General features: G+C 34.4%; 1 protein-coding gene across 1 annotated transcript in view; it reads right to left on the bottom strand.

Moving 5' to 3' along the window:
- Nucleotides 1-3,724: 3,724 nt before the first annotated feature.
- Nucleotides 3,725-24,610, bottom strand: part of LOC118192016 (forkhead box protein D3-A-like) — a 142,599-nt gene continuing 121,713 nt past the window's right edge. The window contains exon 2 of the mRNA XM_035362896.2: nucleotides 3,725-5,159. The gene's annotated coding sequence lies outside the window, so the exon portion shown is untranslated. The remainder of the gene's footprint in view (nucleotides 5,160-24,610) is intronic.

Below are 24,610 nucleotides of genomic sequence, written 5' to 3'. Positions count from 1 at the left end.
ACTTAGTCATACCTGTTCGTTAAAATTTCAGCAAGATCGTACAAGTAGTGCTCGGTGTACTTATTCACTTACCTGCAAACCACCTGTTCGTTAAAACTTCAGCAAGATCGCGCAATTAGTGCTCAGTGGACTTATTCACTTACCTGCAAACTACCTGTTCGTTAAAATTTCAGCAAGATCGTACAATTAGTGCTCAGTGTACTTATTCACTTACCTTCAAAACACCTGTTCGTTAAAATTTCAGCAAGATCGTACAATTAGTGCTTGGTGTACTTATTCACTTACCTTCAAACCACCTGTCCGTTAAAATTTCAGCAAGTTCGTACAATTAGTGCTTGGTGTACTTATTCACTTACCTGCAAACCACCTGTTCGTTAAAATTTCAGCAAGATCGTACAATTAGTGCTCAGTGGACTTAGTCATACCTGTTCGTTAAAATTTCAGCAAGATCGTACAATTAGTGCTCGGTGTACTTATTCACTTACCTGCAAACCACCTGTTCGTTAAAATTTCAACAAGATCGTACAATTAGTGCTCAGTGTACTGATTCACTTACCTGCAAACCACCTGTTCGTTAAAATTTCAGCAAGATCGTACAATTAGTGCTCAGTGGACTTATTCACTTACCTGCAAACCATCTGTTCGTTAAAATTTCAGCAAGATCGTACAATTAGTGCTCAGTGTACTTATTCACTTACCTTCAAACCACCTGTTCGTTAAAATTTCAGCAAGATCGTACAATTAGTGCTCAGTGGACTTATTTACTTGTCTGCAAACCACCTGTTCGTTACTATTTCAGCAAGATCGTACAATTAGTGCTCAGTGGACTTAGTCATACCTGTTCGTTAAAATTTCTGCAAGATCGTACAAGTAGTGCTCGGTGTACTTATTCACTTACCTGCAAACCACCTGTTCGTTAAAACTTCAGCAAGATCGTACAATTAGTGCTCAGTGGACTTATTCACTTACCTGCAAACTACCTGTTCGTTAAAATTTCAGCAAGATCGTACAATTAGTGCTCACTGTACTTATTCACTTACCTTCAAACCACCTGTTCGTTAAAATTTCAGCAAGATCCACAATTAGTGCTCGGTGTACTTATTCACTTACGTGCAAACCACCTGTTCTTTAAAACTTCAGCAAGATCGTACAACTACTGCTCAGTGTACTTATTCACTTACCTTCAAACCACCTGTTCGTTAAAATTTCAGCAAGATCGTACAATTAGTGCTTGGTGTACTTATTCACTTACCTGCAAACCACCTGTTCGTTAAAATTTCAGCAAGATCGTACAATTAGTGCTCAGTGGACTTATTTACTTGTCTGCAAACCACCTGTTCGTTACTATTTCAGCAAGATCGTACAATTAGTGCTCAGTGGACTTAGTCATACCTGTTCGTTAAAATTTCAGCAAGATCGTACAAGTAGTGCTCGGTGTACTTATTCACTTACCTGCAAACCACCTGTTCGTTAAAACTTCAGCAAGATCGTACAATTAGTGCTCAGTGGACTTATTCACTTACCTGCAAACTACCTGTTCGTTAAAATTTCAGCAAGATCGTACAATTAGTGCTCACTGTACTTATTCACTTACCTTCAAACCACCTGTTCGTTAAAATTTCAGCAAGATCGTACAATTAGTGCTCAGTGGACTTAGTCATACCTGTTCGTTAAAATTTCAGCAAGATCCACAATTAGTGCTCGGTGTACTTATTCACTTACCTGCAAACCACCTGTTCGTTAAAACTTCAGCAAGATCGTACAATTAGTGCTCAGTGGACTTATTCACTTGGCCGTAAAGCCTTTATTTATTATAGATCATTACTAAAGTGTTTTACTTATTTTTTATTTTAACTAAAATATTAAAAAATATATTTTGTAACAGTTATTCTAATTAAGCAATTCGTGTTTAGTATGACTATCACCGTTATGAGGAATATTGTTTCCGATATTACTAATATCCGAGAATGTTGGTGTTTCTGGAATCTTAATACAATACCAGTTACCCCAGGATAAGCCGAGATGTTTTATCTTAATTTTTCACAACAGAATTCAAGGTTTTAAACTTTCTTGCTCGTACGTTTGATACTAAAATTTCATTTTGTTTTTCCTTATAAACAATAAAACAAATCGAAAAAGGTCTTGCTTTACATTTCAGACTTCACAGAAGATGAAATAAAGGTGACGATTGATTCTTTTTGTGGGATCGCAACAATTATAGCTATTCTACCAATAGCAATAAAGGAATCCAACAGCAGAGTATTGAAAGCAATTTAAATATGGGCGCATTAGAACAAAATTTCAAACTGTATGTTCGTCTTACGGCAAACTGCATAATGAAAAATGCGCAAGCCAAACTTTATACGGAAGAAATAAAAAGAAGCTGATAGTTATGTTTAATTTATAGACATCCAGTGCTTAATTTCTTGATACAAATCCAACGAACTGTTGTGTGTCAAATTTGTTCAAACAAATTTTAGGCGGAAGTTCTAACTGGGAAGCTTTTTATGGAGAAGTAGTAGAACTAAGAGCTGCAGTTTAAATTTAAAAAATGACAGAATTAAATTACTGATATGGCAATATGGCACTGCCCGTGTATGTTTAGCTTATGACTATCATTACCATATACGTAAATCAACTTTATTATTTATTAGTTACTAAGTCTTCTCTTAATTCAGCTTAATTATTTAAAATACGAAATTCACCTTAATTCAAGTCCAAAAGTTAACGGAATTCGTTCGGAAGAAGAAGAAGAAGAAGAAGGGAAAAAAAAAAAAAATCTGAAATGTTTCAGATTTTAAATTACGTCCAAAGGGGCGTTTTTTAACATTGTGTTACCTTTCTTTATTAAATATCATGTTCCTCGCACTTAAACCATAAGATCCAGTGCAACAGCAATATCGCAAAATAGTTTTAAAACGAGCATATCTTTAGAATTTCCGATACAGAGACTCACGCGCTGGAGATAAAAATGTTTTTTCTGCACAACGTTGCCATTACTCGCTTTGAAATCCTTGAGTTTGTTAATCAAAAATTCGTCAAAGTTTTAAAAAATAGGAAATCGATCATAAAACAAATTTCAAATTTCAAATTTGGTCTTCCACATGCTCATATTCGTTGGAGGATTACGTTATTCAAAATTCGATGACTCTATGTACCGTTGTTTTATCACAATACGAGAAATATACATACATTTATGCAGATTTTTCATTATTTAATTTCTTCAAATATAATGCAGGACTCTAACATTTTGTGGCAACAGTTTGAAAAGTGAACCGACATTTATGAGTCCGACGCAAAATGCCAAAACGAAACTAATAGTCCTTCGGGATTCAAGTCCCTTTGGACTAAAAAAAAAAAAAAAGATGTGAACTGGAGAAATGCGATTGCAGTGAATTAATAATGCAATATTTTGGTAATTTTAATGAATAAATCGTATTATCATTTTCTCATATTTGAATAATTTTGCTGCTTGTTATGTTAATACTGTGATGAGTCATATGGTGAGGCTCCATCATGTTGGAGAAGACAGCTACGAAAGATAGTCGGTAGAAATCAGACAGACGCGCCCATACAGCAACGAAAATGAAAGCAGTCTCAAGAATATAATGCTTTAAAATTATTGTAAATAGTGTTAACATTATTTTATATTTTAATACTTGACATAACACAGAGAATGAAATATGTATCAAGTGTGCATATAATATTTAAAAACTGTCACAAATAATGTCAATAAAATTTTATTAGTCTCAAAACAGTGTTCTTGATCTTTTCAAAGTTGACGACAAAAAATAACAACTTTTTTAAACTTTTCGTAGCCACTTTGGCGTCTTTTGTAGCTATTACCCCGAAGAAAGTGCCTCCCCCTTTCCCGGCTCTGATACAAACACCCTTAAAAATCTGCGGTGCTACTTTGTTAGACGGTTGCACGGATTTTGGCGATTTTTCTTTTGGCGAGTAATACGACTTATAGTAAACCCATTGCAGGATAAATTATTTATGGTAACCGATACTTTGTTGTCATTTTATTTTTAAAATAATGCGTTTTATTATGCATAAATTCCGCGTTTTAAATATTATTTATGGCTTCTAAATATTAAAATTCAATTTAATTTTGCATTTGTTTTAAAAATGATTTTATTATAAATGATTATTTAAATAATTTTAATTCTATGCGTGATGTAATCAGCTCCTTGATTGGTTACTGAATATTTGTGCATTACTGCGCCATTTTAAATTTTTATTATTCATCTCTTCGTTGCTCAGATTTCAAATGAAATAAAAAAATGTAAGTACATAATTTTCTTTTACTTTATAATTGTATACTTCAACTTTTATTAATAAATTAATATAATGCTTTCAAAAATTCCTCAGATGTTTATTGCCACATATGTTTTATTGTTAAATAAATAAATCCTATAAAACTTATTTTAAAGTATTTAAGTAATATTTTAATTCATTTAAACGTTGGTATGATATTTTTAATTCGATATTCAATTCAAGTAATATTTTAATCCAATTAAATGTTGGCGCAATGTTTTTATTCTATTATATGAAAGTAATAACTTAACCTTACTTTAGCATTTTATACTCTTAGTAAATGTATTTATTTACATTTGCCAGCCATCTTAAAAAACAACGTTTTCAACCAAAAAATTAATTAATTATTTTTAACGATATTTATTTTTTTAAAGTTTCTAATACTTTACTATATGCGTAAAATACGTAAAAACAGCATTTTTCAAGATGGCTGATGACTATAAAAACCGCCTCAAAAATTGCGCCAATGTAAATCGCCAAAAATTTGTGCAACCGTCTACCAAAGTAGCACCAAATCTGCATTAGATACATGAATTTTACACTAAAGGTATTAATTAAACCTGTGGTTAAATCTAAACACCATTTGATCCCATTCTGAATGCAAGATCCAAGGCAAATGGTAAATTTATTCATGAATCCATTTTATCTTTGAATTTTCCCATCAGTCAGCAAAGGAGATAAAAGTAATTCAGCAATCACAAATTTTCTCAACCTCTTGATCTGGATTTATTTAATCAAATAGGGAGATCTCAATAGTTGAACAAAGAAGTTTTTTCATCTTTCTTTCAAACTTCACAAAAACACATGCGAGTGTGGTTTCTGAGACAATATTTCTTTTCCTATGAAAGAAAGAGGACAGTATTTATAAAATTACTCTTAATAAACGAAACAAATACATACATAATATATATTAATTGCTACCTTTCTCTCAGGAGCCATAATTTAGAAACCGTTAAATTCATACGGAATTTGAACTAATAAATTGTACTACAAAATTTGAATATTTTTATGTCTTTTATATTTGTTTATATCAAAAATTTCCGATACAGAGTTCCGCGCGCTGGAAATAAAAAGGTATTTTCCCCTGTAGAGTGTTGCCATTGCTCGCATTTAAATCGTTGAGCTTATTACTCAAAAATTCGTTAAAGTTTTACAAAATAGCAAACCCATAATAAAACAAATTCCAAATTTTAAATTTGGTCTTCCACATGCCCATATTCGTAGGAGGATGACGTCATTCAAAATTCGATGGCTCTATGGACCGTTGTTTTATCACAATGCGAGAAATATACATATATTTATGCACATTTTTCATTATTTAATTTCTTCAAATATAATGCAGGACTCTAACATTTGGTGGCAACAGTTTGAAAAGGGATTCGCCGTTTATAGTGATTAAACGCAAAATCGCAAAACGAAAACAATAGTCCTTCAGACACAAAACACCTTTGGACTGGATTATTAGTCAAAATTTCAATACTTTGAATACATAATAATAATACATAATAAATGTACAAATTTCAATGCTTTTAAGCACTTTAAATATTGTGCCCAAACTCTATAATATAAAAGTTACATTGCAAGATGTATTACGTAGCCATCGGTACTAGTGATTCTATAGACTCCATACAAAAGAGATCAACAAGATTAATAAATAAGCAAGGTATGTTTTAAGAACCTTGCTATTTACTATGCTGTTTACTGTGTAGAGATATTAGGTTATTTTTAAAGCAGGTGTGATGAAAAATGAGCAAAGCCCTCGCCGAGAATCGAATCATGGACCTCTGGAATACGCGCCCAGCGTGCAGACCACTACACTACGAAGACATGCTAAGAAGACGGGAGAAATACCTTATATACGCCCCCTTTTAAAGGGCGACTGGAGTTTTTAAGGGACCCAATTGCCAAATCCTGGGTGTGGAGAATCATCATCAACCACCCTTTTAGTTCGGGCGCCACTGTAGAGACATTAGGTTAATTGGAAGCAGGAGAGGAGAAAAATGAGCAACGCCCCTCGCCAGAAATCGAACCGCGGACATCTGGAATACGCGCTAAGCATGCAGACCACTACACTAAGAAGGCATGCTAACAAGGCGGGAGAAATACCTTATAACTGTTCTAATAGAATACCTTCTTGTCCAGAAAGGAACTAGATGTTACTAAATAATAATAATTGTTACAAAAGATTCACAGGAAAAATAAAACGCAAGACTGAAATGTGTATTTTGCTAATATCTATTGATAATTTAAAACTTATTCTAAAATTCATAAATGCAAACTTATACTAAAATTCATAAATGCAAAGAGCATGAAAAATGGAATGCAAAATATAATACAGTAATATGCATATGAAATTACATTGAGAACTAACTATAGTAAAGTGCATATGTATATGAAATCGTACAGTAATATGCGTATGAAAGCAATGCATATAGAACTACAGAAGTCAACATTTAAACAATTCAGTTAAGTTACTGACCAAGTTACATACAGAAAAAAAAAAAAAAAAAAACAATTCGTTGGATGTAGAAAATAAAACGTAAATACTAAAATTAATAATATTCTGTGCGGTATTTACTGCGCATCTATATGTTGCATATGCTGCTTTATATCCCAATAGAATAATTTGTTGCAAAGAAACTATCGAATAAACACAATATAATACTGATTATTACCTATGGTAGCAACTCGTAGGGAACTAACTTATTAACCAGTATAGGAAAAAGAAACTTAGGCAGTGTAGGAACATTTGCATTTGTTTCTTGTAGTTAATACTTGCACGATAATGCAACATACATAAGAAGGACACAAATAATTTGAAAAAATTTTAATAAAAAGCTAAATAATAATAATAATAATAATAATAATAGTAGAAGTATAAAATAGGAAAATTCTAATAAACCCAACCCACTGAGAACTAAAGAGATTAACACACTGACTACCAATAAGTATTTGGACACCTGTGATAGAAAAGAAATACTAACTTTATTCAAAATCAATAGTTGGTAGAGCCTCCACCAGAGGTAATTACAGCGTGGACCCTCCGGGGCATACTTTCCACAATTCTTTGTATGACAGCTAGTGGTATTTTCTTCCACTCGGCTTGGAGAAGACATAGAAGTTCCTTCACCAATTTTGCACGGGGAGAGCACTCTGAATTCGGCGATGCAACTCGTCCCAGAGGTTCTCGATAGCGTTCAGGTCTGGACTCTGGGCAGGCCAGTCCATTCGATGAATTCCTTTGGCACCATACCAAGCCTTGGTTAACGTCGAAACATGACAACTGGCATTGTCGTCCTGAAAGTAACAGGGGTCCAACCCGTAAAACTGCCACAACGTAGGAAGCACACTGTCATCCAAAATAGTGCAGTAGGCATCGGAGTTGAGCTTACCATGAATGGGTACCAAGGGTCCCAGCCCATACCAGGAGAAAGTCCAGACTTTAGTCCCCAGACCATAATTCCACCTCCGCTGAACTTGACTGTTGGCACAATGCATTCTGGCAGGAGACATTCTCCAGGTAGACGTCAGACCCAGACCTTGCCATCCGAACGGTAAAGGGTGAACCTTGATTCGTCACTCCAAAGAACCCGTTTCCACTGATCTACGGTCCAATTTCGATGTGCTTTGCACCACATTAACCGAGCAGCGCGGTCGGACTTTGTGATCAAAGGCTTATGGGCAGCAGCACGACCATGAAAACCAAGCAGATGTGCTTCCTTACGGATGGTATTCATTGAAACAATACTCCCGGATGCCTGTTGAAACTCCTCGCGGATGAGGGCCATCGGTTGGATGCGGTTCTTACAAATTTCTCTGGACAGCACTCGTCGGTCTCTGTCTCCCAGTTTCGTTGGTCTGCCGGCTCGGGGCACATTCCGACAATCACCGCTCACCTTCCACTTCTTAATCACATAGGCCACTGTCGATTTTGATTACTTCAGATGGCTAGATATGTCCCTTAAGGATCGGCCACATTTGTGGTACCCGATAATTATCGACTAAAGCCGATGCTGTTTCCTACACGATATATACCGGAGGAGTCCGTGACGTACCTTAGGACCGCAGATATCGTCATTTGCATAGGTGTCCAAATACTTATTGGTAGTCAGTGTATTAATGCCAATGCTGACCATGTAATCACACTAACGCAGATTATGCTACTATATACTAATAATTCAGTCTTTTATACACAGGGTGTCCCATAAATGTTGCAACAAACATCTGGGAGAGGTAAGGCACATCATAAAGATTAAGAATTGCATAGGAACCCATTCCCAGAAACGTCACTGTACGCCATACAGGAGAGTGATAGTGGAAAGTGAGGATTCCTCATTCGAGTATTAGGTATCATTTGAAGAGCATGGAACACTGTATGTACCGAGACCTTGCAGACATGTACTTAGTATATGGAATAGCTGAGGATAATGGACGAACCACTGCACGCATTTATCGAAAACGCTTCTCCTACAGAAAACAACCATACCACAGTTTGTTTGCACGTCTGCATCAAAGTTTGTGCGATTACGGGTCATTAAGAAGTGGACTCACTTTGGACTAGATGTTCGTAGCCATTTGAACAGATCATTCCCGCATCGATGGATTGGGCTTACTGGACCAGTTCACTGGCTCCCCACGCTCACCGGATTTATCGAGCCTTGATTTCGTTTCGTGAGAAGCCATCAAAAGTGTCGTGCATCACGATGCTGTTGCGTCTGAAATGGATCTCGTGGCAAGATTCACCTGCGCAGCTGCTACAATCAAAGAAACTACAGGTGTGTTTGAACATGCCAGGCAATAAATGATCCGTCGGTGTCAGGAATGTTTGGCATCTGATGATGCAAACTTCGAGATCTGTTGTAACATTCAAGCTGTCGTACACCATTTGTATTCATGTCCAATAAATGTTTCAAATTAATCACTCTTGTTTTTTTTCCATCTTCTAACTCTGCTACCATTTACCCCTTATATTTCCGGGCATGGGTTCCTATGCAATTCTTAATCCTTATGATGTACTCTACATCCCCTAGAAGTTAGTCGCAACATTTACGGAACACCCTGTATTTATCTTGCTACTTATATTGAATTACCTATATATACTAAATGCTGAATAAATTACAATGTTGAATATTATGTACAGATACCTATTGCTGAATTTTACCAAGTCATACTAGCCCGAAGTTGGTTCATATTAATGTAGTGCACATTCTGAGTACTTGAAAAAGCGCTTCAGACTTATACTTTTTACTGTGTAAAAGCAAGTCCTACAGGAACACAAAATTTAAGTACAGGTGTTTTTTTTTTTTTTTTTTTAAATTGACGGTACTCAGAGACCTCTGTAGCTTGAACTATCAGCCAAAGAGAAACGAAATTTTGTACTGAGAGTATTGACGACATGGGAAAAAGGAATCTGCCAAAAAAAATTTAGTTCCAAAAGTTGCCGATAGGGGGAATATGGCGCTTTTGATCTAAATTTTAAGTTCAACTGCACGATAAAATTTCTGACCAATTTAAAAAGTTACAGTAAACAGATAAATGAATAACAAAGAATTAATTTTCCCACAAATGTGCTTTATTCTAAAAAATAATTTCTGTAAATGGTTACAAATTTAAAAAAAAAAAAAAAAAAACAGAAGAGAGAACATTCTATTCGACTTCCTTTTTATTCTTTGTTCTTATTGAGTAGAATCGCTTTCCCGGGTAAGACATCGGTTACTTTCAATATGACCTCCATTTTCTTGGACTAAGCATTGCATTCTGTACACCATACTCTCTACAGCTGAATGGAACATTTCAGGAGGTTAGTTCATAACAGCCCGTGTTATGTTTTCCTTTAAAACTGATAAGTTAGAAACTCCACCAAGAAAAACCTTCGATTTTAAATAACCCCACAGGAAAAAGTCACATTGTCTTAAAGTGTAAAGCGCCACATTTTCCCAAAAGGAACTTCTGTAGAGGTAGTGTTGAGGTAGTGTCTTCTTGTAGAGGTAGTGTAGAGGTAGTGTCTTCTTGTAGAGGTAGTGTAGAGATAGTGTCTTCTTGTAGAGGTAGTGTCTTCTTGTAGAGATAGTGTTGAGGTTGCGCGGCATGCCCTAAATATTCGAAGTAACTGCCGTCTTCGAATTGACAGCAAGGATCGTCTCAAGTGGCAGGTAAGTTCACCATTCCAGATTACTGCTCTGTATATCATTACTCTTTCTGTAATGACACTATGCCACATTTTAAACTGCATAGATACTTCATTTAAATGAAGCCATGCCTCACATATTGTTGCCTTGAGATTCCTAACTCGTAGCATCCAAGAGTGTTAGAACATGTTTCATTTTACATGAAACTCATGGACTAAAATGCGTGTGTCATATTTGGGCTGTCTATTGCTTCCTATGTATAAAGCTTTTAGTTTTCTTTGTAAAGCTCTTATACTTGTGTTGGGTCTTATACTTGTGTCGAGCTCTTACTTATACCCATTGGCAGAAGAGGACGAGACAGTGCTGGGGTCTCATATCGAAGTTTCTGCTTCCTACTACGACTAGCATAAAATTGTCCACGTAGGCGATAATTCAAGCATGCTCTACGCTCTGGAATTTAAGAAATGCTGAGTTTGCTGCTGTGGTTTACGCATTCATATATGAACTTGTCTTTAGGATCCTTTTTGAAACAGGAGACATGAAAAATGAGCAGTGTCCTCGTCGTGACTCGAACTTGGACCTCTCGAATACGCGCAGAATGTGCTACCGTTATACCACGAAGGCATGCCAAAAGGAAGGAGAAAATACCCAGTATACGCCCCCTTTTAAAGGGCGACTGGCGATTATAGGAGCCAGTCGCCAAATCTTGACTGTGAAGAAGCATCATCCACCACCATTTAGTTCGGGCACCACTGTAGAGTCATTAGGAATTTTCTGAAGTAGGAGACATGAAAAATGAGCAATGCCCTCGCCGGGACTCGAACCTGCACGTCTCGAATACGCACCGAGTGTGCTACCGCTACACCATGAAAGCATGCCGAAAGGAGGGAGAAAATGACCTTATAAACTAAACAAGAAAATAAATAGTTTACAGCTTAGCTTTTAAACATCAGTTAGCCCTACGTTTAAAAATTCGTAATAATTTATATTTTTAGGAAATATGAAATTTAAAACGGATACTTCTGAAAAAATGAATGAATTTGATTGACCAAAAGTATCACTGGTTTGTATGACATCAAGTTATTATTCTACTCAAGGGAAAATAATGCAGTCACAAACAACGGGTGACTGAAGTGAAAGAGATGCAAGCCCGTTGTTTTAGTTCACGATTTAACACGTTGAGTCCGGCGCCGAATTTGCGGTTCTTTCCGTTCAGCCGGCGCGAGCGATCCAAGCGGTGCAATGTTGCAGGGTGACCCGCGACTCCATGCACTGAGTACAGCCACGGCCAACTGGATATAACATAATTCTCGAAGGCCACGGTAGAGCTTATCTGTTGGTGAGCTACTGACAAGCCCTGCCTGAGCGTTACAAAGCTCGTGGTCGCGAATGTTAATATTGTCGGCCAAACGAAAATTCCAGTGCCGTTCCCCAGGGACCGACGCCGGCTAAACGAAAATTCCAGTGCCGGTTCCAAGGGACCGACGTACATATGTATATCTCGCTTAACTCAAAAACGAGTAGCCTCGGAACGTTGAAATTTAGTATATAGGACTGCTATAACATGTAGATGTGCACCTCGTATTTTGGTTGCAATCGGCAGCACCAAAAGTATATAAATATATGTATATATACACACATATATATGTAATGTTTTCAGTTATTCCAACACATCGTGGGCGAATGGTGAGGCTATTCCATTACACGTTCTGGCTGTCATAATAAGAGCAAAACAAGGAAAAGCCGGAACACTGTAGATGCGTGATTAGAACCATATTGAAGAAGAATTTTGATTGCGTAGTATTTTTAAAGAACTTGACAGTCGAGGCAGTTTTAATTCCATTTTTATTTCCAGTTGATATTTGTGGCCACAATCACTTGGCACTCTAGTCGTGCCTTTCCACAGAAGATTTACATTTTTGATATTGTTGGGATAGAAAGCAAGCCAGCGAAATTACATCTTAGCACAGTAGAGAGCAAAAGCTGAAGTGCGTAGTTATGAAAGATGGAAGCACGCGAAGAGAAAAGTTTTGGCTTACAATTCGGTGATTGGTCGTCAAGAGGCATCTGGTATTAACGGTTACGTAAGATCGCATGATTAATTTGAATGACTCAATGCAGATAAGTTATTACGATTTTAGAATAGAGAGGAAGAATTAATGTTCATAGTTATATTATAATTCTGATTCATACATTTTTATCTTACATATATATATCCACTTTGTTACTCGGCTCAGTAATCTCAGTTTCTTTATTCTTATATGTTTATAAACTGGGCACTTTTTGCCTTAAAAATGATTGAATTATGTTGTTCTTATCTTCCGGTTAAGGTTTTTATGTCTTTAGTAAATCTGCATGCAATATTTTTACAGTTATCAACAATTTAAAAGTTCTTTAAGTGCGGCCAAGCCTAATCATTTTTGTGATGGCGTCCATGTTTGTTTATATTTGAAACAGCAAAATAGTAGATTTGTTGCCAATCTAGAGAAAATAAGCTTCGCAAAATCAAAGATAACGCCTTCTTTTATTATTGCGAATTAAATCATGCTTAATCTATTCTGGAATTTATTCGAGAAATTGAGCGTTTAAGATTTACGTCGTAATTTTTAATATAGATATTTTGAGTTTTTATGTATTCTGAGTTATAATATAAACGAAATGTAACGCTGTTAAGTGAACCTAGCGCCAGAGTGTCACTATAGTAAACAAATATAGTGAATTTTAAAAAATGCATTTATTTTATTGTGGTTTTTGCGCTATCAACGAAGTAGATTTAATTCAGTCCAATAAGTTTAAATGAAATGCAAGAAAAAGTGCGTATAATTTAATATTCCGTACAAGGAAGTCATGTGGTGCACACATCAGATTTTTTTTTTTTTAATTTGCTAAATATCCAGCTACAATCAAAAAAACCTTTTGAAAAACTATCTTTTTGTTCTTGGAACCATCTTTTAAATGTTCTTCTTTTTCGCATTCTTTGATGATAATAAATGGATGTCTTTTTATCGCAAGTGGCAAGTTAGATCAGGCTCTGGACACCCGGGCGGCTTTCACTGATTATTCGGGTATAGTCCGGATCCCGAAACTGCCTAGAAAAACAACATTGCCAAACGGACGGATGTTGGAAGACAGACGTATTGAGGATTGTTACAATACCAATGCTTATTATGCAATATATAACAATATAGAGAAGAAGAAGTGGTATTAATATGTTGAATTACCACAGTAGTAATGTTGTACATTATACAATAATAGTGCACTCGATATACAACAATAATAAAATTTCCTAAACTCTAAGACATATTGCAGAACAGTATCAGTGCACACTATGCAACTTATAACTATATACATTATACATTAATAATATATGCATGCATATATAACGTAAAAGGCTCATTCGATATATTAATACATTATACATTACTAGTGCACTCGCTATATTAATACATACAATAATAAAATTTCCTAAACTCTACAGGCGTATTACACAGCAGTACCAGTGACGCATTTTGCAACTTATAACTATATGTATTATAAATTAATCATACACGCATTACATTAATACATACATAATATTATAAAAGGTGCATTCGATATATTAATACATTAAACATAACACATTATACGTGAAACATAATACATTAATAGTGCATCTTTTTATTGCAGTCATTTAAATACACCCGACTCATCTATCGTGACAATATTTTTCCATTTTTGTGGGGATAAATGTTTCTTATAAAAAATTCTGCTTTCGGTGATATGTCATGGAGAAAGATGCATATAATGTTTTTTCGCCTTTTCAAGATTCAAATCAGCATTAACCACTTTGTTTACAGTTGATACAGAGCATTTTAATAATTTTGCAACTGCCCTTAGAATTGGCAGATTTTTCTTTTACAATTAAAGATGTTACGTTTCCAAATTCGAAACATTCCGTATTTTCCTTGGAAATGTACTTGAAACAATTTTGTCCATTTGAGGCCAGTCTCTTCTTCTTTTTTTTCTTTCTTTCTTGTTTACAATATCACCTATCGTAGCTTATGGTGAACCTTCTTTTCGGTATCTTATCGTAGCTTCTTTTCGGTATCCAGGATACCGAAAATACCATGACTTTCACAAAGTGTTTTAATAACTAGATACGAATAAGTTTCTTAGGAAAAAGCACAAACATAGCCTTCCATCCACTGCTTCTTTAAAAGCGCCATTTTGCATGAAAACAAAACTATCACGTAGCTGCAATAATTTATACTTTCAAAATTATAGTTGAAGCTAAAACCAAATTTCCAAGCAGATGATTTGTTTTATAGCAAAGCAAAATCGTGTAAAAATGTGAGAATAGCCTTTGTATACATAAGGATGCACATTTAATACAGGGATTAAGTGGACACCAATATAAATTTTGGTGAAAAATTTATACGTATTATTACCTGATACTGAATACCAGGTTTGCACGGGCGTATACGTAGTATGTTTTCATGTAAAGCATAAATACAAGTCTGTTTCCCTTAGACAGCCCTCCACACAAACATCCTTCTTTTTAAGAAAGCCCTTGCACATTTGCCACACTGAATTAAACAACCAAATATAAAAGATAGCTTATATTTTTCTTTACAGGAAATATTCCTGAGAAATGGGAAAATTTAATTGTAAAGATGAATATATTAGAAAAATATAAAGACATGTTGAAAGGAAAGCTTAATATAGAAATATGTTTTAAAATCACAATTAAATGATGACAAAAAAACATTATGTCAGATACCTTCCAATTTCCAGTTACTAATTGATGAAAAATTTATATTATTCACTGTAAAGGTTAAAATGTTTAAAGGTTATATTAATGAAGTCTGGCAAAGCAAAAAAAGCCTATCTGCACAAGGAGGACGATACTTAAAGGTATTTAAAAAAAAAAAACCAGCTTCTAAAATAGCATTTAAATATATAAATGTTGCAGGTATTCGATTAAAATATCTTGTTTTAAAAATCGTGTTATTTCATTAATTCTGGTCGCTGAAGCAAAATCGCATCTTCAAGTAGTGCAGGATCATTGTTTAGAATCTGAATTCGGAAATTGTGTTCAAAATGTATTTAACTTGGTCAGTTTACTTGGTCAGTTACTTACTTACTGTTACTTAAATGTATTTAACTTGGTCAGTTACGTTCAAGTTCTTTGGTCTAGAAAAAACTTTCAAATATCACTATTTTCTCTATAGAACATAAGTTACATAATCAAGGTAGAGTTTGAAAAAATTTTATCGATTTTACTTTTTTAAAAGCAATAAAATCTGAATTACCTGGTAAAGGACCGAACATAAAGAGATTTTTTCCCCCGTAGAGTGTTGCCATTGCTCGCTTTTAAATCGTTGAGTTTGTTACTCAAACATTCGTTGAAAGTTTTACAAAATATGAAACCGATAATAAAACAAATTCCAAATTTTAAATTTGGTCTTCCACATGCCCATATTCGTAGGAGGATTACGTCATTCAAAATTCGATGGCTCTATGGACCGTTGTTTTATCACAATGCGAAAAATATACACACATTTATGCAAATATTTCATTATTTAATTTCTTCAAACATAATGCAAGACTCTAACATTTGGTGGCAACAGTTTGAAAAGTGAAACGGACATTTATAGTGATTCAACGCAAAATCGCAAAACGAAAACAATAGTCCTTCAGGAACAAAGCCCCTTTGAACTAAAAATATTAGATCAGGTTTGAAACAAAAGTTATGGTAATTTTAATAATCTAGTTGGACACCCTGTATATTTCTACTTTTCCTCGAAAATTATGAAATCTAACTAAGGTATTTTGAAGTTGTGTCATCAGAAATGTCATCCATTTGCATAGTGAAGGAGTGCAAAGTTAATGATTCTAATGATGAACGCTGTCAAAGTTTTCACTATTTATGATTTAAAGATGAATATTCAGCTTCGTAAGCCATTTGTTTCTAGCAAAATGCTCCATCAAAAACATCAAGGGTCTATTAAGCTTTTAAGTTTGACGTCAAAATAAATAATAACTAATTAATGAACAGTGGGGAAAATATATTGAAAAGAATCTTTAATTTAGATTTAAAGTAAATTCACAAGCCAAAATTGTTTATAGTATATAAACGTAGGGACTAGTAAAATGATATTAAAAAACAGCTCAACTCAGAGCCTTTAGAGGGTCATGAAAAAATTCTCCCTTTTTCTGGAGCCCAATTGCTTGCTTTACTGCCAAATTGTAATCTGGTAAGAAGCATGCGGTCAGTTTTATTAGTCTAGCTTAAAATAATTGAATTCTCTGACCCTCCAATGTTTACCCTCTTGGTGGACAATAATCCACATTCCAAAAGTGGTCACGAGATATTTCGGACCCAATAAAGCGGACCCCGTAATTTTTATTTCAAGGGCTTTTAATAAATTCAGTTAGTAGAATGATATGCTTCGAGCGGAAGAAAGAACGCCAGGAATGGACCTCAGTTATCCTCAATCATATAAACACTCGAACCAAGGCAAGGAGGCAAAGTTTTCCTTACGGAAAACAAACTGGGTTGCCGTGGTATAGACCGTTGGTGCAACGGAAAACAGCCAAGAATGTTGGTTGTTGGTATGGCAACGACAGGCCAACGCCAGTGCCGTCTGGTGGTTGATCTAACTTTATTGGGAACGAATATCACTTGCCTCGCATTATTAGAATTGGTCGGTTATATCTATTCTTTTCTTATTGTTGGAATGCTTCAGATTCTTCCTGGCCTGTGGAGGATTAGATTAAATATAGGCATTGTCTTTGCTTTCTAACGCGGAATGCGTTTAATTAAGAAAAAACAACAGTTAAATAAAATTTTCATCATACTTCTGATTATTTGAAATTAATCTTTCCAGTAAAATTTCTGGTATCGTTTTAGACGCATTAAGGGGGCTCATACACCTTAAACCCCTCATGATCTTCGAAAATGTGACTGTTGCAAGAATTGGGATATTTTATTTATTTTAAAAGCAATTACTTCCAACCTTTTACAGCTGACTACATAATATAGTTGCTTTGGAAACTAGTAACCAGAAAGTTCGTGTTGCCACAAATATTTTTGTAATTTAATCCTCTTTGTGACAAAATATTTCGCCATGTTTCCACATTTGGCGCACGATATTTTAAAAATGGCTGATGGTACATACTTGAAATTGGATGGAATTCTTTATATGGGCACTATTTTCTATCTGTACCAAAAATATGATAAATATTTTAATATTGAAAAATTTTATGGACGAAAACATAACAAAATTTTTTAATAAAATACATTTTATAAACTCAACTCCAAATAAAATAAAAATTTAATAAGAAATTTTTAGAATTTTAGGTTCACAGTAGTTTCCAAATGTTATAAAAGCTATATATTAAATATGGAATTAAATTATGCAACAGAATATTTTAAACTGTGCCCGCAAGGTGGAAACATGACGAAAAATGTTGTCACAAAGCGGATTAAATTATAAAAATATCTGTGGCAACACAACCTTTCTGATGACTATTTCAGAAAGCAACTATATTATGTAGTCAGCTGTAAAAAGTTGGAAGTAATTGCTTTTAAAATAAATAAGTTATCCCAATTCTTGCAATAGTTACATCTTATGGGTTTTAAGGTGTATGAGTCCCCTTAAGTAGCACAGATATTATACTGCACACGTTTGCATTAGGAAACATGATATATTACTTAGCATTGGTAAAATCTGAAGGTAAAGCTTATATAATTAGAAAACAATTCTTTTTAAAACATAACACAACAATGTCTAGTTATTTTCGCGCATTAAGCTGCAGAAAAATTACCATTAAAGACAAAAATTAATAAAACTTAGAACTAACATTTCACAAAGACCAGAAATTGAAATTTATAGTTAATAAATTTCAAATAAACATATAAATGCAACAAGGAATTTAAAAATGTTAAAATCAAAACATTTCAAACAAACTAAAACTCTTCTTCAAAAACCATTAAATTAAAAAAAATGAACAAAAATATCAACAAAAACAGAAGAGGAATTCAATCAATCTCAATGTCACTTCAACGGGGGGGGGGGAGGAACTTTGAAACTTGAAATCTCTCTTCTACAAAACTTTAAACTACGCAGAATTTATGTAAAAATAAAGTCAGATTTACTGTCAGTTAGAGACATGCCTTCATATTTTTCACCTGAGTCAAAGATATAAATGCGCGCCCCTGTATGCAAAAAGGGGGGAGAGCTAAAAGAAAACCGGACACCTACACACACATACAAATATGTATGTTACGGTGAAACACCGAAATCTGGAGAATGTCGACTTTCACCGGTGAATGTCAACATTCACATAGTCTCTTGGTGTATGTCCGAAATATCTTCCAAATACTCTTATTTCTGACTTACACCGGTCAATGTCGACATTCACCATGTACTAATGGTGAATGTTGAACATATAAAAATATTATATTTTCTTCTCCGTAATTCAGTCGCGAATAAACGCACTTGAGACTTGAAATAAGAATTTTAGAACATGAGAACCTAAAACACACAATACATTCAAAATGAGAAAGGTGTGTGTGTGATTATGGCAAAGCCTCGAGGGCTATCTGCCTAAGAGGAGGGATGCCTTCGTGGAGGACTTTCTAAGGAAAACCGGCTCGTATACACAAAATGAGAAAGGAAAATAATAGAAGCTAAAAATAACTTAATTATACAGTACGTACTAAATGATAAAATAAAATAACAGAAATAAAAAACTTACTAAATTATGTGATTCAAATCTTATTTATTGCAACAACTTAAACAATTATGGCACTTTATGACCTCTCTTTTCGACATTCACCAGAGCATTATGATTGTCGACATACACCGGTGAGGGTCCGAATATACAAGAATGTAGTGAAAAAATCGGTCTTTCACCGACGTATTTGGGGAATGTTGATATTCTCCAATTTCGGTCTTTCACGGTAACATATACTACATACAGTACAAGTTAAATATATCTATTCATTTTTATACGCATAATTCATTGATAATTATACTTCAGATCATAATACCAAAAAGACTCATAAAAATACTTATATATTATTAATATTATTTGCATAATAATAATGATTATTATTAATTATATACGTAATTATTAATTAGCTTTATAAACATTTCAGAAAAATGACAGTCATAATAATTTACAGTTTCGAAATAAAAAGTTTTAAACATTTCCTTTTTGATAAACGGCAAATAACATTAAAAACACATAAATAGTAATGTAACTAATATAAAAAACCATTTCACTTCTTTTTTCAAGCTTTTTAATAATTTAATTTTTTCTTGCTTATAATAAAGCAAAATCATCAATAATTTCCTCAGAATCTACTTGGTCACTTAATTCCATAGCATGACCATGTTTGAAACTGAAGAGCTATGTTTGGAAGAATAGCTGTGTTGAAACAGAATGGTGATATTTGAAAAAAAAAAAAAAAAAAAAAAGAAATCATAAAACAGCCATGTTTAAAAGTTTTTCTTGATCAAGAGGAGATATTAATATTATTAATAGTATTCTCATTATTATTATTTTAAGCTTGCTGGATCTTCTTTACTTATTAGAAACATTAACTGACGACAAAAACAAATTCTTAATACTACTTCCAAATTCGTATGCGATTGAACTAAATTACATTTGTGAATGATTTTTAAATAATACAAGCTTTGCAGCTGCTTTAGAGCCTAGAAATTACAGAAACAGCTAGGTTTTTAAAAGTAAATATTTCTGACTGAATTTTTGCAGCGCTTATGTCAATCGTATATTTAAGTTATAAGTCTTTAAATTGCATAAATTCAATTATACCAATTTTTCATCAGTTTGAAACTGAAAATCGGAAGATATTTCGATTAATTTTTCGTAGCTGTACTTCATTTGGGACATTAAACGTCTAATAATTCTTTAATTTCTACAATCAACACATATTTCTTTGAAATATTAGTTTTCTTATGAGATGATATTTGATAATATGATTTATTAACATTTTTTCACATTTCTTCTCGAAGTCTAATAATATTGTTACGAAACGTATAGGCGCGGTGAGATAGCTTCCCCGCAAAGCAGGTTTAGGGTTGCCATAAAAATGGCAAAAGAATGCAAAGTTGCCACATTTGGCGAGAAATCGCCTATTTGGCGACAATTGGCGACGAAATTGGCGATATACCACGGACGGATGGAGAACCTTCTGGAACGAATTCTTAATAGTTTAGCCCAGAATGTTAAACCCTGCTGGTCCGCAGTAGTATTGAGTGTGTGTGTGTGCCTCGTCTAGAGTGCGATTAACTGCCTCGTCCAAAGTGAGAGATAGTATCCAGTTGGTGTCTCATCTAGCAAGTCAATCCATGCGGGGTCGATCGAGTTGACAGCCGGGCAGCGAGTGCCGAGTGGATCGTCGTGTGCACCGAAGGAGTCTTAGTCTATCGCGTCGAGAGAGCGTGTTGAGCTCCGGAAACGACTGAAACAAAGAGTCGGGAGCAGTGCTCATGTGTCGTCGAGTGCATCGCGAGTTGTAGCGTGGAGAGTCTCGAGAGTACGTGGAGTTCCGAAAACGACCAAGCAGAGTCGGATGCTTTGCAGGAAGCCGTCTCCACCGTGATAGCCTGACAGTGTGAAGGCTGTGTCACTGATTCTTCCAGCGTGTTTATAGTGGAACTTCGGCGACTGTAAAAGTGTTTTGGAGCTGTCCTGACAATACTGGCCAATAAAGTGTGTTTCGATACATCATCAAGTAGTATTGTCATTATTCACTCCAAATCCATACGAACTCCGCACAAACATGAAGGAGGAAAATAACGTAACAACGGGTGTCAGAAGTTCTGTCTTCTGACACCAGTTATACGAAGTAAAATGGAAGAATTGTAATCACGAAAAGTTTCAGGCATCATATTTCAACGCAAATATCCATTTTCAGCGCTATCGAATGCAAAACGATGTTTTTAAGTGACATCAGTACGTAAGGACAGGATAAAGGACTCTTTCCCCCCAAACAAGTTGTAAAACTAATTTAAAATGACTTCTGAAGAGAATTTTTAGTGGCGTCTGCGCGTACGTACGCACGTACGTATGTATCACGCATAACTCAAAAACGAGTAGCCTCAGAACGTTGAAATTTTGTATATAGGACTGCTATAACATGTAGATGTGCACCTCGTATTTTGGTTGCAATCGGCCGCACCAAACGTATATAAATATATTTATATATATATCCACTCTGTTACCCGGCTCTGTGATCTCAGGTTCTTTACTCTTATATGTTTGTAAATTGTACATTTTTTGCTTTAAAAATGATTGTATTATGTTGTTTTTATCTTCCGGTTAAGGTTTTTATGCCTTTAGTAAATCTGTACGCAATACTTTTAGAATTATGAACAATTTTAAAGTTGTCTAAGTGCCGCTAAGCCTTTTTTTATGGCGGCCGTTGATGTTTACATTTGAAACAGGAGACTAGTGGATTTGTTGCCAATCTAGAGAAACTTAGCTTCGCAACAACAAAGATAACGCATTCATTTATTATTGCCAATTAAATCATGCTTAATTCATTCTGGAATTTTTTCGAGGAAATAAGTGTTTGAAATTTACTTCGTAATTTTTAATATAGATATTTTGAGTTTTTATGTATTTTTGCCTTCCCGCGAAGTGAGAACTGAATTAATTAAATGAGAAATACTCAATCGTCTGTGAAAATTTGTTGCTTTTTTGTTTTGATTGCTTAATTTCTTTTATACATCATTTTAGCTTTATTACAGTATTTCAATAGAATATGTGGCAACGATTAGATAATTCTATTCTTTAAATGATATAAATTTTGTGCATTATGAGTTATAATATGAACGAAATATATAAGTTAACTGTTATATAATTATTGGATTATATAACACTTAACTTAGTTTCCGTTATATAATTATTATATAAGTTAACTGTTATATAATTATTAATACTGTTAAGTGAATCTAGCGCCAGAGTGTCGCTATGGTAAACAAATACTAGAGTGAATTTTAAAGAATGCATTTATTCTATTGTGGTTTATGCGCTATCGGCGAAGTAGATTTAATACAATCCAATCAGTTTAAATGAAATGCAAGAAAAAATGCGTATAATTTAATATTCCGTACAAGGAAGTCATGTGGTGTATACATCAGATTTTTAATATTTACAATTTAATGGCTACGTTCTTGAAAGCTAATTAGCTAAGTATCTTATGCTTTTAACTTTACCCATACATCCTGCAGTACCTAATTAAACTATAGGTAAAGGAACAAACTGGAGTATCACTTCTCTTATGCAACGTATTTGGGGAAGCTGGGAATAAATAAGGGAAATTTCTTTGCTTTCCTTGTCTTGGTTCAAAAGAAGACTCTTAAGACGTTGAACTCATAAAACCGTTAATCCTCTGAAAAGATACTACCATTCAGTTGTTTAATCACAGAACAAGATGTTATATATCATTTTGGGGGATTCAGTTCACCTCTAGGGCTATCTTAGCTAAGCGGCATCTGCTGTCCTTGAAAACAAATCACAAAATGCGTGATTATCAGTTCTTTACTGATACAGATTACGAGCAAATGAGCGAAGATTAACAACTCGTTGAGGACATTCACCTTTTAACATATACTACCAGCAAAATATACCTGAGCAATGGTCTATTTAATCTCAGAGCACAATTAAGAAATAGCATAGTAACGATCTACTTACTTGCACTGTGAACATATTATGCTGTCTTACATAGTAGAAGCCAACTGTTAAACTTCGTGAAGGCATAGTTAGTGTAGCAAAAAATTTTGATTCAAAAATTTAAAACTGATTGAGTTTTGTGTCACTCTGCTCCTGAATATGAAATTTCGCAAAGACGAATATCTTTTCTGCTCTATTTGGTAAAGATTATTGCTGAGACTGAACATAATGTTTCGTGTCCTAAGGAAGTTACTTATTTCATTTCATACTGCGATTTTATTTTTGATTCAGTTTGTGGCATTTTTAGAAAAAGTTACTTCATTCGAAAAAGAGTATGAGCAAGTATTATGCCGGAAATTTCAGTCAGTTGTCAAAAACGAATTAATATTCTAAACGCTCTGATAATTTATTTTCGTTCGTCATTAGCTGTATATCTGGCATCTCTGGAGACTTCCTCATGCATTCGAAGAAGAATTTCAGTTTGAAAGAGAAAATATACTGAGCATTTATATTATTCTTTAATTGTCAAAAATCGTGGAGAAATGGTTCAAAATTATCTTTAACATTCTGCCTACAGATTTAGAATAAGAAATTAGGAAAATAACGATAACTTTCAATTGTTTAAAATGAATTTCTTTTGTCTTTGCACTCTAATTTCGAAAACTGTGGAATATAACACAGCTTACAGCTTAAAAAGTTAGAATTTAAAATAACGAACTTAGGTATTTCATCGACTTGAAGACGAAAAGCACTTAAAATACAGGGTGTTTATAAAGTCCCGGACCCATTTTGATGTTTAATAACTCATAAAATAAGGAAGATATAAACAAACTTATGGCATTTATTGATGGAATAACTTATATATTTTCCTTTTCAGGTTTGAATATCTTTACTTTGTAAATATCGTCTGCGCGTGTGGTTAATTTCAGATAATTTCATTTTCTAGTCTAAATATCTGTACTTTTCTAAATATCGTCTGCTTATTAATTGCATTTTTCTCTCTTTTGTTTTTGGCATCTTTCTGGCTTTGTTAATCGCCATAATGGGCGCATATGGGGATCTGAAAACCCCCATGAATACCGTGAGGCACAAAGGGATTCCCCAAACGTTTAATGTGTGGTGTGGACTAATTGCACGACCGAGTATAGTAAAGACGGTCTCATCAATCGTATACTTAGACATGTTGGAAAACTTCGTATTTCCACAACTAGAAGATCTTCAGCTACATGTCTTTTTGCAACAAGATGGTGCACCACCTCATTGAGGTACCATCGTTCGTAGTTCTTTGAATGACCATTTTACAGGAAGATGGATTGGGCGAGGAGGTCCATTTCCTTGGCCACCCAGATCACCTGATATAACGTTGCTGGACTTTTCCTTTGGGAATTTGTAAAGGACAACGTTTACAAGAGGAGAGTGTCGAACATGTATGACCTAAAAGCCAGAATTACAACCGTAATAGCCTCTGTGGA

Source organism: Stegodyphus dumicola, chromosome 12 (assembly GCF_044657685.1).
Source record: "Stegodyphus dumicola isolate Sdum_Otavi_A_Nest chromosome 12, ASM4465768v1".
NCBI lineage: Eukaryota > Metazoa > Arthropoda > Arachnida > Araneae > Eresidae > Stegodyphus > Stegodyphus dumicola.
The sequence above is the reverse complement of the archived record's forward strand: the minus strand, read 5'-3'. Positions and strand labels throughout refer to the sequence as shown.